Raw genomic sequence first — 20,697 nt, 5'->3', positions numbered from 1 at the left:
AAAAAGTGCCATAAAAATTCCTCTCGTCATCGACGAGACTCGAACCCAGGTCTTTTCCACTCGGTGTAGGAGGGCGGCGATTCTAACAACTGTGTTACCCACGAGGGCACGTATCCAAAGGGGAGAGCAACAAAGCGATGTATAAGGAATAATTAGCTAAATATTATGACCAATCAAATCATCTTGTAGAGCAAAAACTGAAAGTTATGCGAATAGTTGATGAAAAAATACGCAAAACGGACCGATCCCGCATTCTGGTGACCAGAGCTGAGCTTTGTCAAATGTCCAAAACAACCTGGTGCTGTTCTGCTTCAAAATTTGAAGTCGTGCTTCAATGTTTGCTTCAATGTCATCCATGATTTTTTAAAATAACAGAATTGGACAATGTGTAATCTTTATTACATGGATATAAACCCCGGCTGCGTTTTTATTTAGGGTGTTGCAGAAACCAAAATATTACATCAATTAGCAATTTTAGTGTGTGTTGAAAATGATACTACTTCAAGCATGGATTTGACAGAAGTCACCGATGTTTTTATATTTTTTATTACAACGTAAAATTTATATCGATGCTATCAGCATTTATAATTTTAATTCAAAAATTATTTTTGTACTATTTAAAAAAGAAGCGCTTAAAAAGTATTTCTGACAATGATTATGTGAGTATAAAGATCTCGATAGTTTTTAGTTTCATATTTTTAGTCCGCATAATTTGATGAATGATGGTAAATATTTTATAAAATATTCAAATTAGCTTCGTCAATATTTCTGATAAGAAAAACGGATTTCTGGAATTTGTCACTGCCCAATTGCCAAAGTACCTCGGGTTGGCGCTATATACACACCCCTAAGATAAAACTTAGATATTTGATACGCAATTAGGTCTTAGTTGTCCCGCTAAAAGCAAGAAAATAAGAAGTCCAGGGGCGGGCTCATTGAGGTTGTTCCCCTCACATTTCCTTGATTTATTAACCGATTGTAACATTCCCTGCAGGTAGAATTTTAATTGCTCGTTTTGAAGAAAGTGTGAGCAGATCTGTTTCAGAATTCTGGTGGAACTAGGAAAGTAACTTTTCTTTTTTTAAAATCTCCTTTCAGGCGTCCCAGTGACTCGCTCCAATGTGCGGAGCTTTCACCTACTTCTTAATGCGTGAAGCCACGCGGAAGAAATGAACCTCCGTTAAGGGGTCACTTTCATAATTACATGTTCCGTGAACCTCCGTCGCATTGTTTCTTTTGTTCCGCTAATGACGGAGTGCCCACACACAAAAAAACGCAGCGCAGAAAATGGCAAACCAAAACTGTCTGGTTTCTCACAACGCCACAACAGCCCAGCTGGGTGACGACCGCAGAGACCCTCTTTCGAGCAAAACGCCAATTAGATAAATTTGCACGCGCAACAGTCTCCTTAAAATACCCTTAATGAACAAAAGCGAGCTCTTATAATCTGAACCCCAAAGCAGACATCAAAATTGGAAACTGGACTTGGTCTTTATACAGCATTCAAAATCCTTCTTGAATGATTGTTGATGGAAGGAATAGCGAGACCAAAATATCAGGAAAATAATATTGTAGATGTAAGCTAAACGTGAAGCTGGAGGGGCGTTGGTGAGCCCTATCTTCCAATCGTTCCGATGATGGTGTCTCGAGTCAACAATAACAGAAATAGCCGAGAAATAAGTCAACTGATAAGTCTGTTCAGTCACGAGATGAAGTCTTCATTGTACGCTGGTTCCCTTAAGAGAAGCACGCAAATATCTTCACAATACAGAGTTATTAGACTGAAGCAAAATATAGAATTCAACGGAATATTTACAGAGCAGAACAGGACTTGAATAGCGTGCGATTATTCTGCTCTTCCTTCATCAACAACTGTTTTTTTCAATTTTGGGTTCCCGCATTGTCACGCTTGACAACAGAGTGGTCGATACAAATCTCCGTATTTTTATTTTGAGAGAGAAAAGGACCCAAGATGGTTGTTGACCATTTGTGTTAAATACAATTGCGAGGCTCTGCGTGTCTCGAAATCAGCTTGACTGCTTTCATTCTGTAGTTCGCTTTACTTTATTTATTTACTTGCTTTTCAGACAGAAATTTGACTTTGAAATGAAAGCAACGGGAAGCTGTGAGCAATACCTTTTCACTGACTGGTATTGGCAGTCTCCATGCCAACAGGGGAGATCTTCGGTGACTAGGAGTGTCGTGGGTTTACACCAGCTTTATAGAAATGACTCAGATTTTTCCTGTCTGATGACATACAGCTATCATCGCACCACATTCACTGTGGATAGGGCCTTGACGAGAATTATGCAATACGTTCCCTGACCTTATTTCAGTCCTACTCCATTGTATTGAGTTTCTTAAATAACTACTTATAGGAGCTTATGGCTAATAGTGTGCGTGTAGCTGCCTGCTTTACTGCTTCATTTCTTCGAAAGGGACGCGAAGTTGTTTATAAATGCGGTTTTCTACAGTTTGTTCTTTGGGCTTGAAAAAAATAAAACAAAAAACGCATTTTCCCGGGGGAAAATACCGTCACTTCCTGACTCGTCCTCATCACTGTCATCCAAGTCGCAATGGTGAGCTGTCTAATAATGACACAGCATTTCACAGTCGAAAAATATCAACATAAAAGGTTCTTAAAAGAGCTTCAGAGAAATGCACTCGGTGACTGTGAGTTCTTGTAATCTGTGTTTTATATCTATATTCTGACATTGAGAATATGAAGCTGGAGAAGTTTGACTTCTGGGAGGGCTTTCTGGTGGAACATTGTTGTGAAGGCTAAGACCCATCCTGGGTTATAACGCCAGAAGAAGAAGATTCTGGCATTGCAATCTGTGATTTTAAAAGACCACAATAAGGTTAGTCACGATGAAGCCATCGCTTATATTTTGTGCACTGGCCGAAAACATTCCAATAAGTTTTCTGTTTATACTCTGGGATGGCTACAAACGGCCGAAAGAATTCACAACTTCAATAATATTACCGTACTTTGTGATACTAAACGTGACCCTGAGGAGGGGCAAAGTGAAGTGATAAGCAGAAAGCCGTAAGGAGTCTTACTCAACCTTACGACTCACAAGGTCATGGCCACCGCGTTGTCCCCTCCGCTTGAGACACAGGCGCAGTTTCTTCCACTACACCTCGGGTCCCTCTACAGAAGCCGTTACGATTGCAGCTTCAGAACACACCATCCACCCAAATTCAGATTTGAACATTTCATCGGATACTTGCAGCTGGTAATGGCGGCTAAAATTTTACAGAGATGTTTAACTCGCCATGATGCCTGAACAACTGGCGAGTGGGCGGTTGCCCCGGGCACCATAATCTGGGGGCTATCTGAACTGCCCGTTTGTCTTTTTTAGAATACATGAAACCTTTCTAAATGATGTGGTATTCCCGGAATAAACAGAAAATTTATTTTATATATTTTTCTAAGACCATCATACCTCTGGATATAATCAGAGCGATTTATTACCATCGATGGCGTCAACTACTTTTAAAGATGTTCAAGCGGTGGTGGAGGCAGTCAGCGCTTGGCAAGGTAGAAGATTTTGTGTCAGAAGTTCTTTTTTTCTTTTTCTATATCCAGCAAAATAGGCGAACTAGTCATGGAACACGCTCAATTCACAGACAGACCAATATTGGCTTCTCGGTTTTAGTTGCCTCAGCGTGTCGTGTCCATCTGGTTCTAACAAAATATCTAATCCTCAAGTGGAATTATTCCTCAGTTGGAACTTGACCACAGGATTTTCTTCTTAAAATCCAGTTTTCTATTCTCTTACCAAACGAACTCCACGTTATAAAGAACACAATATATCGGCCGGAAATAAAAAAAAACGAAAAGAAAAAACTAATAAAATGATAATAAATAAAAAACAAAAGAATTAACAAAATAGTTTTAAAAAGACGACAATAAGACTAGTCACAATGAAGACGCCGCTTATATTTTGTTAGAGCCAGATGGAACCCCGACAACAAACCAGTTTTTCCTGGAAGCAGACGACCACTGAAGTGAGTGGGTGGCAGTTCGTTGGTCTCTTGATTTGCAAGAGTCGCTTAGTATCGTCTGACTCTAAAAGCTCAACAAGAAAAGGGTAAACTGCTATTAAGGTTTAAGCAGTGGCAAGGGGGGGGGGGAAATACTCGGAATTCTCACTTAAGATTTTGCAGAACAAGCAACTTTTCCCATGGTCCGTTACTGGATTCGAATTATCCGTCAAACCCTTAAGATAAGAAAGGAGAAATAATGTGGCAACAGGCAGTTAACCAAACACCGCAAGTTGCCCACCCTATCTCACACATGTCCACCTCCATACGCCCACCCACCCCACCGAGCATAAACACACACAACGTTACACGAAACGAGGGCCAAGAGCCAGACTCTTTTGTTGCCTCCAAGGACGAGATTAGCAGCCGATGTGGGAACCCCTCTTTGTTTTCTGCAGCAGTGAGAGAACGAAATCTGCCACGGTTGCCTATGGCAACAACAAAAGAGTATCATTACGTCCAAAATCTCTTGCGCTTTAATATTGTCAAAACATTTGATAATCGTGCTTTGGCCCCACGAGAGATCCATTACAGTTTAATCACAAGTATGCACGTGATCAGTCACTAATTGTTATATCAAAGAGTAAGCTTTCTAAAAGATATTAGCGTTATATTTTACTGTATTTTAGATATTAAAAATTTCAAAAGGAGAAAGGGGAACAGGATCGAGTATAAACAGGAAATAGAAACCCCATTGGCAAATGAGGGTCTTCTGTTCACATACGAACAAAGGTTCATTAAAATGAAAGAAAGCTGCAATAAGTGTGGAATGAAAGAGTGGAGCAGAAAAACAAAACAAGATCGGATGGAGAGAAAATAATCCGAATTATTATTTTTAATAAACTAAGTAAAAAAACGTAAACAGAGTAAAATCTCAAACATCGCAAACTGAACGTGGGTGGATAGAAAAGGAAGTGGATGCGTACGCACCTCCAAACGAGTAGCAGACGTAAACCTAAGAAAGGGAAAAAGTGATGTAAGATGTAAGCAGCTGTGTTTACTGATCCTCCACATCTGAAGAGAGCTGTCCTCAGCTGGACGCTGGTGGCAGAATGAAAGGAAATGAAATGAATCCCCGCCAGTTTGAGTTGCGTGTGTTTGAGCTCGTTGCAGGGATGTTTACAGAACAGCATTTATGCCAAGGACAACCGTTAACAAATGAGCAGAAGCGTGTGTATACAGTAGAAATGAAACCCCAACGCAGGAGTAGAATTTAATACGTGGCTTTTGGCGTATTGCACGAACGCTTAAGACTTTCTTATGGGTCAGGTGGCTTTAAACTCTCCAGTAATTGCTCGTACGAAGACTTCTGAGGAGTAAATAGCGATTGCTAGTCGCATTCCTGTTATGTCATTGACTGCGAATACATAGGCATTACTTTGCGCGAAAGTAATTCAGAAATTATTCGCCCTCACTGCTCAATAGTGCGCAGATTTGTGCGCGCTTACAATAATCAATTAGCGTGTAATTAATGACCAGCGATGGCATAAAACGAAGTTCTGAATTCATAACTTTAATTATTCGCTGGCATTACACGTTCATTAAATGGTTGGCTATGAATCTGGGTCCAGTACTCCAAGTAAGGTGAACAAGTGCCGCTTTATTGTGGATATTTATTAAACAGAGGGTTCGGGCTGTTTTAGAATTGCTCCGAAGTAACTAAGGCCATGAGGAATACCCGTGTCGTGTGCCTAAAACTGGGTGTGTTCTGTGGTGTCTGTTTTACGGGATGAAAAACCATATACAGACATTCCTTCCACTCGAAGGGCGGTATTTCTTAATTTTAATCGGCCTCGGGTCTTTTCCATTTCAGTAACTGCGAGGGAGAAGAAATAGCAGAATGAATCTTACTATTTAAAAATTTATTATAGTGAAAATACACATATTCGCTGATTAAACTTGTAAGAAAACGCCTACACGGAAAGTTTTATTTTTAAGTACATATATCCATTAAATTTGGTGATTCGTCTGTATAGTGCAGGTGGCAGGATGCGTTATACGTGGCTGCGCTAGTGAAAAAAGTAAAACGTTTTGTGAGCTCGCATTTCATGAAACAATATCTGTATCGAAGGAAATTTAAGAAGGTTTTCCTTCAAGCAGGAAGGAAATGATCTAACTGCATACATAAACAAGGGAAAATGCTATTTGAGGAATAGCCAGCAGGAAGTAACGTGTGGGTGTCTGCAAGGTGACCCATCGAGTCCATACTGAACACCTGTGAACTACTGGCAGATTGAGAAGAAAAAACTCTCAGCGTTTCCGTGTTTATTTAATATAACACGTTGAAATGGTCCATTCCACTGTAATAATTTTTGAAGTTGTTGACTCATTTTTTGTTGTAACCCTGCATGTATGGACTACACGGTCTCCAAATCTGTGGTTTTAAATGGAATAATTATCTAGGCGTTCGAGGCCGCCTTTTAATATAAAACAAAAGTAAACGATGTTCACATATATATCAGCTAATCCAACAACACCCAATGGAAGTGGAGCATGGACAATCGGAAAGGGTGACAAAAGAAAAATAGGAGTTAAAGAAGAAACGACTTTCACGAGAACAGGATACAGACTACAAGGTTGGGCAGAAGAAGAAGAAGAGAAGGCAGAAAAGCAACTTTTTCTGATTCATTCAGTTAGTAAACGCTAAAGACTGGACTAGATATCAACGTCCAGAGAGGATACCATTTCTATCTGACAGGACGTTATTACGAAAAAGGAAAGACAACAGTATAACCACCGACGATTAGTTGACACAACACGGAAATAGACCAAATGGACTGGATTACAGTGAAGGTAAAGAAACCAGAGGACGAGAGTTCGGCGCATGTGTATGACAATTTGGTGAAAAACAATTGGTGGATACGACAATTCGGTGTAACACACAGAAATCAGAAATTAACAAAATCGATGGAGGTTTAGGAAACAAGAGAAATTTTGGCGACTTAGAAAGGAGGAATGCTGAAATTTTGAAAAAAGAAAGCGATATATTTTTTATCCATTAATTTTATATAAAAGGACTCCTGTCGATCCTTCTCATTGGACGTTATAAAGTGAGCACGTGCCTATTTCAGCACGACTCCGTCCATACCGTAACACCTTTAATCAGTTAAGGTTATTTATTAACAAACCTACCCAGTTGAATCGTATCCTTTTCCAGGAGCATGAATTGGTTGATGATTGGGGAAACTTACCTCCTACTCTTAGTCTACCACAAACTTTCTTCAATATATATATATAGCGCGGGTTGCAAACCGAACGTCAGAAGATCGGCATTTCCCAGCCAGCACCATTAACGATCTCTACTTTTAGTCTCTGGAACAGAGTAATGGAAATGGAACGTACAGAACGTTCTCTTGTATCTCAATCTTTAATCTGTCCCTGGTGAAATTCGACAATTCGGTGAAATGACATTCACCGAATTGTCGAATTAAGGAAAAATAGAATGCGCCTGAAATTTAACGCACCGCGAACATTAACTAGCTTTTTTTTTATTTTTCTGCGATGGCAAACCTTTTCCAGTCAAATATAACACCCACAATTTTTTTTGTTTGAGACCAGCAATTTCCTGTACTTCTCACACACACAGTTTGACGAAAATACTGAAACATTGTCTTGGAAAATGAGTCCCACTTCATTTTCTTATTATCATTCTTAATGACAATTATTTTATTAATATTCTTTCTTAATAGAAAATACCATACAAGCCTCGATAGTAATTACCCAACGGGTTTCTTTGTTTACAAAACGAAAAACCTTGAGCGTGTACAGTATTAAATTGCGCTCTCTCTCTTTGTTTTCATTTGTCCAGCTTTAGAAGTATGCGCGAATGGGAATTTGTAATTTCCACACACAACTATCATGGTTTCAGAATACGGGTCTGCATCGTCACGCATTCAGTTTTGTTTTTGCCTTTGTTTTGGAGCGTGCGCAAATGCGTAAAGCGCCTATTTCAGTCATTCAGCGCGTCACAACTGGACTCCAGTGGGCGCACTTTCGTGTAAGGTGAGGCAGCGAGTTACTTACCACAAACGGAGTCAAAGTTTTCAAAATTTTAAGTACTCGTTATGTTTTCTGACAATCGCTTGTTTGGGCTTCAATCAGGGTTCTAGTTAGTCGATCTCAGACAGAGGGAGTAACGGCTTTCTCTGTAACCTAAGGTTTTTCATCCCAAACAACGTGTAAGTCGGATCGTAACCACGCCCTTGTACAAATATAAGACACTGGAACAGCACAGCCGATATTGCTGATGTGCCCTAATCTCAACAACAGAAATTTCTCTTTTGTCGGCAGAGGCACCAACACCTCCTGTTGCAATAGAGGCGTAACTTTCGTTATGTACCATAGATTCGATGTCAGTAGTGGTACAATATGAAAGTAGCTGATTGTGAGGGTGGAGAGATCTATAACATTACCAGCTTTTTTTTTTCTGTACTAATACAAAGTTTGTATGCTTATGTCTGTTTTAATTTTTTGCACTACCGAGAAAGGATCCTTTAAGAAACATACCAACACAGCAGTTTATAGAAAACGTGAATCATTTCCTTCTGCTGGAATGCTTCTGCAGTTAAGACACTCATAAATTTCAATACTTCTTCCCATTAATGAGTTTGTATGATGGGATGTGGGGTAACCTAGTTACTGAAGGTCTGGTTACTTGGGAAGGCTATCCAGGACTGATTACTTTGCGAAGGCTGTCTCTATATCGGAACTGTGAACTTCACCCGCTGACTCACTGACCTTATCTGCTGTTGCAGGCCACATGATTCACTTCAAATAGGGCGTGCGAGATTCAGGTCAAGGCATTGCACTAATGAGGGATGCTTCGGAAAACTAAAAAAAGACGTTCTCACCCAATAATTTTGCCCCAGACATAAGCACAGATACTGATGTTTCTTGGGCAGAATTCAGGATGGTAATACAGTATTGTATACTTGGTGGAGACAGCATCTCTTCTACTTGAGGATTACTCGGAAGTGGAATACGATGCCCGAAGTCCCATGTCTTTATGCAGCGGTGATGTCTCTCCGGACATGTCCATATAAGTTTTGACACTTCCAAAATGGCCTCCTTTCCGGCCACAATGTGGAAATAGCTCCCAACTGGTTTTCTTCATGCATCTGCTTCCGCAAGCGCACGTGATACTCGCTGCCGAAGGCTCAAAAGAAATCTTTTATCCCTTGGTAGTAAAGGTTAAGAGAGTCACGAGAAATCTGACAGCACACTTTCGCTAGAACGTGTTCTTGTAAAGTAAGAGTTAAGCTGCATTACTTATATGGGTTAGCCCGACTCCTTTATCTCCGTTCGTCTCTCCTGGCATCTTGCCAGTCTCATGTCACTTCTAACCAAAAAATAAAAAAATAAAAAATCGCCAAGAAAGAAGCTGATGATGTAAAATACGTGTGTATTATCTGAAAGTACATCCTGCTGCAATTACAGTGCGCTGATAGGCCCATCCCTTGGTCCTTCTATATGCGTATGCTGGGTGTCCATGTATGGTTATGGACAGATGAGCTAAGGAAAGTAATGCGAATTATTATACTTCTACATGGCACTTCTCTTTAGACCTTTAAAGTGTTTGTCTCTCTGATACGCTTTTAATGAGATCACTGGAGCAAAGATCAAACATGGAGCGGCATGTAGGTTAATCAAATGCGTTCAACTTATATTGCAATCCCGCATTTACCAAATTCCTACCTTATTTCTCATCAAGGCCACGGTCAGTTCTCAGAGTGATACAGCGAGTGCAGCGCACCCAATCTAATAAAATGTGATATCCAAGATAAAATAAAGTTTCTCAAAAATTCTACTGCAAGAGATCAAGGGCATGTTTGGACTTGTAAGGCGTTAACAGAAGCTTGACTCTTTACTCAGACTTGTTTAAGTCTGAGTAAAGGATCTGAATCCGGAGAGAATCCGATATATCAGCAACCGTCGAGAGACCTCGAGGCTGACCTGGGAGCTGTTAGACGGCGTATATCTATATTTCAGCAGGAAGTTTCTGAACATTGAGCCTTGTACCATTGCAGTTGCTCTATGCTGGAGGAGGTGGAGTTGAGTCTTGAACTTTTTGGTAGCCCATACCAAAATTAAGCGAAAAATAGCAATTTAATGGTAGCGAGAACAGTCTCGCAATCCCACATAGCCAGCATGGGCGAGAAGCTGTTGTTGTTATTTGGTTTTTAGGAGCATTAGCAACTAAAGCCATATTGCTCCAGGGATATGCGGTGGTCATTCCCTGACCTTTCCGCATTCTCCGTATTTGGTGGTCACGGGCTCGAACTCCGGTCTGAGAAACATCGCAAGGTAGTGGAGAAAACGAAATTTGGGGTGCGTGTTCGATCAACTTGTCTATTGGAAAGCATTTTCTTGAGGGAGAAAAGCATACATTCTAATTTATGGGGGTTTATTTATCTAATAAATCTATAACTAGTCTAGACTCGTTTGCACTCCTTTGGACAACCATTCCACTATGATGATCTAAACCACGACAATACTTTTAAGGTAAACTTGATAAATCAACTTGCATATTAAGAATATAAGAATTTGAATTAGAACAATAAGAACCTGCAAATTTGAACATTAAAATCAGTAGACTATTATTAAAATCGGAGTATTTAATTCAGGCAAACTTGTGAACAGATACTAAAAGACTGAACTGATTAAGTTAGTGTTCGCAGTTCACTGTCTGTGTGTCTGAGGAATCTTTCATGTTCATAATTCTGTTGGGTTTGCATTTCGTCGTTGTTGATTGCCGACTGGAGTGTTTGGGTGTACGCATCCTAAAAACTGTTCAATCTCCCTCGATTATTACATTTGTAGAAGTGCATATGTTTCTGCTAGTTTCATGGCTTTATAAGCCTTCTGTTGGTTATATTTATAGAGATCAAGCCCTGGATAGTTTGATGAGATCCATGCCATTTTCTGGAAGGTTGTTTCAAACCGTTAAGATTATTAAATCAATGTTTCAAACATTCAGGTTTTATTTATTTTTTTTTTTTTGCGGACAGTAAATATAATCCCGTATTCGATGCGCAACTGTATTTTTCCAGATATTTATGAACAGGTCTCCATTTCTCGTAGGTCTAAACAGCAATCGCCCTACATTATGGCTACTGCATTTCAAGTAATCTTTTGCCTTTGAAAAACAAAAGAAGAAAAAAAGCTACAAGTTTCGGTAGTTGTGAGAACACGGGATCAAAGTAATTAGAGATATCAACAGTATCAACTACATTTCCTTATCAGCGACAAGTCAACGACACTCGCATGACGGGAGATTCAAACTCCACGCGTCTTTGCCGTGCAAAGGCTGATAAGGACATTTCTTTGACGCTGCTGTGCCAACCACGCCATTCTTAGGATAAAGGAGAGAAAGAGAGAGAGAGAGAGAGAGAGAGAGAGAGAGAGAGAGAGAGAGAGAGAGATTGTGAGACTGTTATTCAAAAGCTGTTAGTATCAGGGCTTTGTTTCCTTGGACACAATGTCTATTCCTATAAGTGTCGCATCCGTCAACCACAATGAGATGAAGAAAGGACGTTTTCTTGGAACTGCACAGGAACCTTGTGACGCATTCTGAAGACAGATTCTTCTCCTAGTCCCTATTAGGATGATGGCGGGCAACCATCATTTTTATTTATAATTCTCAATAAACATTACATTTTTAGCAATCGTTATAATCCTGTTAGAGACACTAATGTTGAACAACCAACTTGCCTCCATACCATTATTCAGGAATTCAGAATACGCGTATGATAGAACACAGGCACTAATAAATAATTACTGATTTTTCAAAGAAAATAAGGTGGTTCCCGCAAAGACTGGCTGACTTTTCAGTTTTCGTGTCCTACCAAAGAGTTTCTGGAAGAAAAATATTTGTTTCTGTACCTTCTTCTTCTCAACAGACGTCTTTAGTTTTGTTGATTACTTTAAGCAGAGACACAAAATACTTTTCAAACATTTGAGAAAGTGATGTGGATGAAAGGAGGTGGGTACCTCAAGATATTATTAGAAAACACCGCTACGGAACACTCTGTTAGTCTTTTGGAAAGACTCTAAACCACGAATTGCCTTGTAGTGAATTGATGAATACAGCTTTGCCAATTAAATTATCGAAACTAGTTAATCTTTGTAATCGGGGAATACCAAAATTAAAGTAATAACTTACAATAAACTCCGAGAAATGAGAAGTTTAAAAACACATCGGAGAATAGCCTGCTTTCACTCCTGTTGCTAAATGTGGAGAGAAGAGTGTGATAGGACAATGTTTGTGTGAACGTGGCATTTGACGTGATACAGCGAGCTCTTGTTAAGAGGTGCTCAGAGATAAGATAAATCGTAATAAATGGGTGAACTGAATATCCCGATGACAATGGGCACATTTTAATCTCTGACTGCGCTATTTAAGATTGTGGCCAACTGTCAATCTTGCATTGCGAAATCGCTGTAATAAATCTTTTCTGCGGAATGTTCCTGAATCAGAAAGTGACGCGGCATCTTACCTGATATTGCGCGTGATAATAAGCAACAACGCGACAGAATAACGACAAAATAAAACAGCGCAAGTAAATCACTGGTTAAGCAGGAAGGAATTTAACTGAAAAGCGAGTTTCGTGTTTTGCAGCCCCACCTACCGACACACGAGGGTAGACAAAAGGGGCACGCATCTGACTCTCAGTCTGGAACATGACATAACATCCGGAGACAACAGTTTCCTGGCAGAACGCTTATGACTCAGTTGTATTTTGTCGTGGTGACCCTGGGCTAAGAAACAGCGTGATTTCTTAGTCGCCGTTTTCAAGGTCGCCATAGGCTACTAGTCAACATTATCAATCCTTTTTATGGGCACCTCTGAGTCTCCCGTGACTCTTCCTGCGGCCTTGGACGGAACAAGAATAAATGATTTGGAAAGAGCGAAGGGCAAAGTTGCTCCAACGATCAATTCTTCTGCTTAACGTCAGTGCTGATTAAACTGATACGTAAATTTGTAAATTTTGAATTTCGCAGTCTCTAATATGCTTCAGTGCCGATCGTGGAAAACAGAGATGAATCAAATCACTGCAAGCTAATGGAGTGTGAGAAGAAATTAATCTTCTTTGGTACCAACTAAGGTTTCCTCTTCGTAGGTAGTTCATTCCGGATGATTTTTAATAAAACAATGGAACGTGCTTTACTTATTAATTAGAAAATATACAGTATAAGGATTATTTATCTCTGATGATTAATTACTATAATTAATAACCACTCTTATACCGAGTGAAATCAATAATGTAGTTTATTAAGCTTATTGCTCAAACCACTATACATCGTATATTAATAGCCACTCTTATACCACGTGAAATTAATAAACTATATTATTAATTTCACGTGGTATAAGAGTGGTTATTAATTATAGTAATTAAGCTTCGTGGAAAACAACCGCGTAACGTCCTTCCCTAATTATTTATCTCGTTACACTGCTGTAAAAGTAATAATCGTGAGTTTTTATTAGTAGCATTTACTACAAGGAGTGGGATGGAATTGCGTAGAGTGAATAAATTCTATGAGATTTCCACGAGAGATAGCACCAGCCCTTATGTACGCTGATAAAATTAATCTCGGCTAAATTATTAAATGATATCTATATGGGTTAATGATGAACTATAACGTTAATATATAATCTGCATTGGGATTCCTTGGAGGGTCGTGTTTTTTAAACTAAGCAAGCAGTATTTCTGATCTCATTTTTCGATTTGGAAAGATGAGATCGGAAAATGAGATGGAGCCATAGTTTGAAAATACTTTATTGGATTCGTGGAATTTTCGAGGTGCAGCAAAACAGAGAAATCAAATGAATGTCGATTGATTGAGGTGTTAAACATGAATGCAGTCCTTTGCTTGCCACCTTCATCAGAACCACGTTTTGATTCGGGTTGCGGTACACCTAACGTGACGCTTAGTTTCATTCCCATTAAGGTTCCACCTTCTCATCTGAAACACGCCCTTCCTCATTCTCCTGCTAGCAAATTTCGTGCTTTTTTTTCATTATTTGTTTTTTACCATACCATTTTCCGAACTTCTACTTCCCGAGCCTGAAAGCGTGTGATGAACTCCAAAATCATCAGTGGAAGGTGTTTTCCACAAACTTAATGTCTTCTTAAATAAGCGCTCTATGACTGACTCTTGTCTTTATTAATTTTATTAATTAGATGACGCTGGAAATTTTTAATGTATCATATATTTAATTAACTTAACGAGCTTGTATTAATTAATCCAGTCTCCCATCGTTAACTATAAAATAATCAATCTTATTTACATATTCAACCTAAAAACTTCTTCTAGTGCAGCTGCGTTGATAGATAAGGCAGTATCGAGGAAACTCCTGGCTTCTCAAGATACGTGAGCTTCTTATTGCAGACTTTAAAAAAATAATAAATCCGGAAAGAAAGGATGCTGTAGAAGTCTAAGTGAGTAAGACAACATGGACAGTAAGATGGAGCACCTCCACGTGCTCCAACATCCTGAAACATGCTCTTTGACATAAGTTTTTTGACACTGTAATATAAAATACTTTCCTGGTATATTTTACATAATAACTGCCGATAACAGTTATCTGAAACTCGTGATTCTCTTAAAAAAGTGGCAAGAGTTTAACAAAGCCTCTGAGGATAACTTAACCTTTTGAAACAGGATTTTGAAAAGGCATTAAGACTTCGGGCGGAGATGAAATGGCTTTTTAAAGCACGCAATTTATACATAATAAAATAGGTAGCTTATGGCCTTCGCTCAATATCCTATTATCTAAATTTTGGTTCACATATAGGACTTACCCTTCCCCTCCACACTTTATCATATACGTATCATTTCACTAGCTTTTTCTATATAAGCATTTGAAGTTTCAAATCGAGCTCTTTCATAATAACACAGCAAGTTTGAAGTAAAACAAAAATAAAAATAAAACGAAAGAGAATTTGAAGAGTTGAAACGAAAGCACTTGACCTGTGTAAAGCTTTTAGCATTTATTTATTGTTAATAGAAGTTACAAATCGCATATTTCATGGATACTTTCTCCTCCTCTCCAGTGATTATAATCTTGCAGTTACATCATCGTAATAAGGATTATAATCATTATAAAGGTGGGGAAAATATCCGCGAAATGCATCATTTGTAGACCCTCCTGAGAACAACTAGATTATAAAAATTTACACGGGTGAAGTGCTTTTAATTCAACAATTCAGATCAAAGACAACCCTTGAAACGTACCGTTCAAACCAGGGCTCAGAACGGAAGCTGGACGCCGTTCCTGTTCGCCATACGTATCAGTAAGGTCACATCACATCATATTAACTCAGTTAAGATATACGATGTGACTTTACTTTACTTGGTTACTCGATGAACAACAAACTCCATTCGGTTCCATTGCGTTATTTGTTAGTACACAACCTGCCCTCTCGGTAACATGAATAACAGTATTGCGCAGTCATTTCCTACTCCATTTATTACAAGTTTAGGGTCGATGCCACAAATGGTAAACGACCAATCAGATTTTATATTAATCAGCGCACTAAAACTGGTTCACTTGATTACAGGAAACGGCGACTTTTACCGCATAATAATCGGATGAAGAATTAACCTACTCTGGCACAGTGGTTGGAGTGGAGGTCGAACATTCTTCGAGTTGCAGCCTGTTCGGCACAAACACGCTGTCAGGTGTATGCAACCAATTTCTCTCTTATTTTTTTATCTTTAACCCCTCTGTAAGTCTGATGGTATAATCTAATTAATATAATATAAATAAATTAGCAATTTTTTAAGGTATTTGGCTAGTCCTATGCATTGTTTTTATATTTAATGATAATTTACTGATTTTGAGATTGAATTATTTACTTTGATCGTATTTATGACATCGAGCCATCACCCATCAAGGATTTGTTCCACTGAATTCAACTGTCAACCAGCATTCCTACAAGAAGTTCTACGAAAATGCCTAAAGAAATGGTGAAATGGAGTTTGATTACACCAGCGCTTCTTCTTGTGCCATTCTGAATGAGTGACAATTGATGGCCAAAAATAAGAGTGCCCCATCCTTTATGTGGTGGGCTTTGATATTTGTGGGGGGAGGCTAAATATCTAGCTCCCTGTGGTTCTTTCTTGTTCCCAAAACTAAATTTTGCACTCAAAGGTCGTAGAGTATGATTGAGAGTAGCATTTAACGTACTTACTGAATACAAGATTAGCAAATGACTTAAGGTTTCTGAAACAATTATGGAACATTATTCAATAAGTATGGATTGAAGTAGAATCTGAGTATCTTACCAGGCGCATTACTCTGTTTGTTCCACTGCAAAGAATAGTTCAATTAAAATTTTCTTCTAACTAAATAATGAAATAATCAACAGCAGATCCATATACGTCCGAAGTGCGCGAACTTCTTTTGCTGAATTATATTCAGCTCACAGAATAAAACTGCAGTCGTGAATCTGGTTACAGATAATGACTGCTGCATGATGTGATATCTATTCCTCAATAACCCAAGATAGCCTCATTATCTAACAAAATAATAATGCGTGATTTCCATTTTAAGCGTTTGTATATTGCTGATATGACACATTTGAGTCATTCAAATTCGAACTGTTATTAAATTGATTATTATTATTATTATTGAATTGATAAATTTTTACACATGACTAATAATTAGTTGCAGTAATTGCCACTTTTATTTTAAAAATCCTAATTATGGGACCGGCGCGCAGCAAATTGTTAAAATTTTCATCCGGCCAACTGTTGAACATCGGTTTCCAATCCCTTGTGTGGACTAGTCATAAATTGACGATTTGATCATATTCTAAACAACTAAAAACTGAAGTTTCATCATTGATGGCTAATAAAGTCGATGTGGGCCACATCCGAAGAGCAATCTGGTGACGTTTGAAGCCACTGCAACTGAATATCTGTGAACGCGCGTGCAATCGGGTTGAAACAGCGAACCACGTCTCAATTTCATGCGTCTTTTGTCCTTGACTGACTGAGTCTTCCTAAGAGCGGCGGATAGCACTTGCCTGTACTAGTTAACTCCTCACTACAGGTAATCATCAAGCGCACGATCTCTTCCGCATCCCAATAAAAAAATAAAAAAAGCCACGATTTTGTCCACACTCAGCAACACGAACTCTTCTTGAAAACGAAAGTAGTGCACGATTCCAAGCTATAAGCAACGTAATAAGCTTTAAATCCTCCCCCCCCCCACTCCTCCGATGTCCCTTTTTCTTTTTGTAAAAAATGCGTCTCCACTTTTCGGAAAAGGTACGCTGTATTATGTGAGGCAAAGGTAAAAATGCAATTTTTACCTCGGCCTCACGTTACACCGCGACCCTGCGTGTATACCACAGCACCGCGCAAAATGGCAGCAGACCAGAAATGCAGCTGACAGTCGCTTAACAAGTGCGTGACTGGAGAATTACCACAGTTCCTCAGAAAAAGAAGTTGACAGGTGCTTAGAGAGACCTTCGTAATAATTCTGTCGAGCCACAGTTTAACACAGTAGTGAACACCCATTGAATATGCCGTAATATCTGTCGAATGCCAAAGTGCGTTTTGTCGGGGGGGGGGGATTATCCCCTTCAAAGAGGAAAATTTCTTGACAGCATCCACTCCATATTCCGTTTTGTTTACTGGCATGCTCCACGCAGATGCCATGTTTTCTGTGTGGCATTTGAACTCCAAATACAACGATCGACTTTTAATATTTCTCACGCGGTATACAAAGGGGGAGAAACAGTATACCCCAATTCGTTTATAAACCAAGCCGTAACACCCACAGCGGACTAATTGCTAATTTCAACTCTTTGGCGACACTTCTCCTAGCCTTTCGTGACACAACTCGCTATTCTAAACAGTTAAAGCATCGATCAGACACACCGATGTTCGAAATGCGAAAACTGGGCCCTCGTAAATCACGCCCTCACCACGCATTACCTTAATAACGGCGCCTTTCCATCTCGGGAAGAAACATCTGCCTCCGCTCTCAGAAAATTCGGCGACAATAGTTCCCGTTGGAAGCGTGCGAAAGAAGAAGACAAATAAATCGGTAAAAATGCACTTACACTCTCGTGACTCCACAGGTGGCCTTAATAGCTGTCTTACACGTGGAGGTAGTCGCTGGTAAGTCTGTCCTGCGCAGCACTGTTCGTGTAAGGAGCCAGCTAATGTCACTTCAGCTCACGAGCAGTCGCTTGTTGTGTTCGGTCATCTGCCAGCAGAGCACACTCGTTCTGAGCGAGCGGCAACCATCTCCATGGAAAGTTTGTTTGGCGTCGCATTAATGCGGCGAATATCTAAAGCCGCGCGAGACGATGCAGTAGGCAGCACCCAGATCAATTTACTAAGTTTATCGTCATCATTTCGTGGACTGCACCTCTTTCCGTACTGTGCTCACGCAATTTAACGACCCACCGATGCACTCTCCCCAGACAATGACACCTTCCGACACGTTGCCAATTCAAGAAAACGTTTCGAGATCAAAGCGAAGTCACGAAAACCTACTTCTTGATACGAATATTCGGTGTATGTCACGGACGCACACTCGATTATACCTTTCTTCATCAACGACTCCTCTTCCAGCGTAATGAATATCCTAGAAACAAACGAACTTCCTTTGACGTCATAAGTCTACAATCTTCCCACTTCCGTTTGATTCATTTCATTCATCCGTTCCCATTATTTGTTCCAAAGAACAGATGTTTTCGTTCAAATAAGGAGATCATCAACAGCATTCGATCGCATTAAAGATTTTAGGACTTTTATTCGTACGCTTGTTTCAACCACATCGGTGTCCAAAAGTCAATTTAAATTTGGAATGAAAATGCATGTTTTGGTGCAATAGCATCGTGAGTGAAGTTACGAGTAGAGCATTCAATTTCTGAAGTACGCGGGCGTCAATTTTGAACTTTGAACAATTTGAACTTTATCAACCTGTCCGCCTCGACCATTGTGGCAGGCAGTTCATTCCAATGATCCGCAACAATGTTGCCCAAACGTTATACAGGTGGAGACCGATTTATGTGGCTGGGGATCCAAAGTTCGCATATATGGGGACTTGCCTTTTCAGTTTCTGTGTTTTTTGCATCCCGAAATTATAAACGCGTATAAAAACAATAAAAAATGAATAAATTTCACTGGTTACTGAACATTATAACGAGTCATTTATTATGCGTTCATTTTATGGTTTTTAAAGAATTAAGAAGGGAACGATGAGTCCAGAGCAAAAGAAGACAATTTTAACTCTGGTTCGACATTCAGTCCATTTCTAAACTAATTTTCAAAGAAAACCATAGAAAGAAAATAGTTTCGAACTTAAATGCTGCAACTTCCTGCGTTCATGAACGTTGTGTGATATAATTGAGTCATGCGATTAGTTTTATTTTTAAGGACTACTATTAAAAGGTCGACATTGCAAGCATTAACAACAGCCATTGTGGTAGTGAAGCCCGCTTTTCCACTGGAGTCCTTTGAAACATGTTGTGTTCGGTGCAGCCCTGGGGTTCAAAAGTAACTCCTGCATTATAGAACCACTGAAACTATGTTGGTTCCAGTGGTTCGTCTGTGTTTTTATTTAATTTGAATATATATTGATATTTTTAAGATAAAAATATAAACGGCTGAAAAGCGCTATCCATACGCGCTCAATGCTATTCAAATATAAACACTGGCAGATTAAAGTACCACACTGAAAACGCCGTTAAAAAATTGCTCTATTTCTCAATGGGAGTTGAACAAAATTGTTCTCTGAAAATGGTCTTGACAGTTGTTAACCACTCTTAAGCATTATCTTTGCCTGTAGTTGTATTGCCAACAAATGATTAAAATTATTATTACCATTGAAAATAACCTAGATTTTTTTTCTGAATACGTTAACCTACATAAATTAGACACACACTACAAAATAGCAAATATTATGTAGTGTGTCAATATTATGTAATAGCGTCAAAAGCATGCCACAAGGATGCTAATATCTATGTTAATGTCCAAGGATGTCTATGTTAACTCAATTCTTTCTCACAATTGTTGTAAATTAGTCGGTTGCAGATCTCTACTCCGAAGAGCTGGTTCCCGATCCCGCAGGTGCTCAATTGGACTGAGATCTGTGATTACGTAGGCCAATCACCACATCCCAATGGGCTGAATTCATTCTCATGTTCATGGAACCAGTTCTGTACAATTCTGGCCATGTGGTATAGGGTATTGTCCCGCTAGAAGAAGAACCCTTTTGCGGATGGATACACTGTAACCACAAGGGATGCATCTGGTCGGAAACTAGGCATATCCTGATTCCTGATTTTCCAGATTAACCTGTGCCATCCAAACGTTGCCCCACTGGTATCAAGGGGACCCAATGTGTAGAACGAAAACACTTCCCACACCTTTGCACCTCCACAACTAGCTTCCATTGTTAACATCTAGTAAGATGGGTCCATGGACCATATTCTGGTCCTCTCATCTGCGCGAAACAGTGGAGTATTGCATTCTTCAGCCCACTGTAACTGTACCTTCTTGCTTTTTGCTGATAGAAGTCGAATTCGGTTTGGTCGTCGGCTGCAATTTCCTATCTTACAAGGTACAATCAGTTGTGCGTTGTGGAACGTCTCTTTGGTGAGCACCGTTGTATGGATTGTTATC

At 39.4% G+C, this 20,697-nt stretch overlaps 1 protein-coding gene across 3 annotated transcripts in view; it reads right to left on the bottom strand.

The window, feature by feature from the left end:
- The window catches only part of LOC150079175 (uncharacterized), a 55,006-nt gene that overhangs the window by 7,228 nt on the left and 27,081 nt on the right, over positions 1 to 20,697 (bottom strand). The window contains exon 1 of one of the 3 annotated variants that reach the window (XM_090382575.1): positions 18,126 to 18,229. The exons of the other annotated variants lie outside the window; for them this stretch is intronic. The gene's annotated coding sequence lies outside the window, so the exon portion shown is untranslated. Of the gene's footprint in view, positions 1 to 18,125; positions 18,230 to 20,697 lie in introns of those variants that run through there. 3 annotated transcript variants of the gene reach the window in all.

The sequence above is a fragment of the Mastigoproctus giganteus genome, chromosome 10 (assembly GCF_048544385.1).
Source record: "Mastigoproctus giganteus isolate SK-2022 chromosome 10, ASM4854438v1, whole genome shotgun sequence".
Classification (NCBI taxonomy): Eukaryota; Metazoa; Arthropoda; class Arachnida; order Uropygi; family Thelyphonidae; genus Mastigoproctus; species Mastigoproctus giganteus.
The sequence above is the reverse complement of the archived record's forward strand: the minus strand, read 5'-3'. Positions and strand labels throughout refer to the sequence as shown.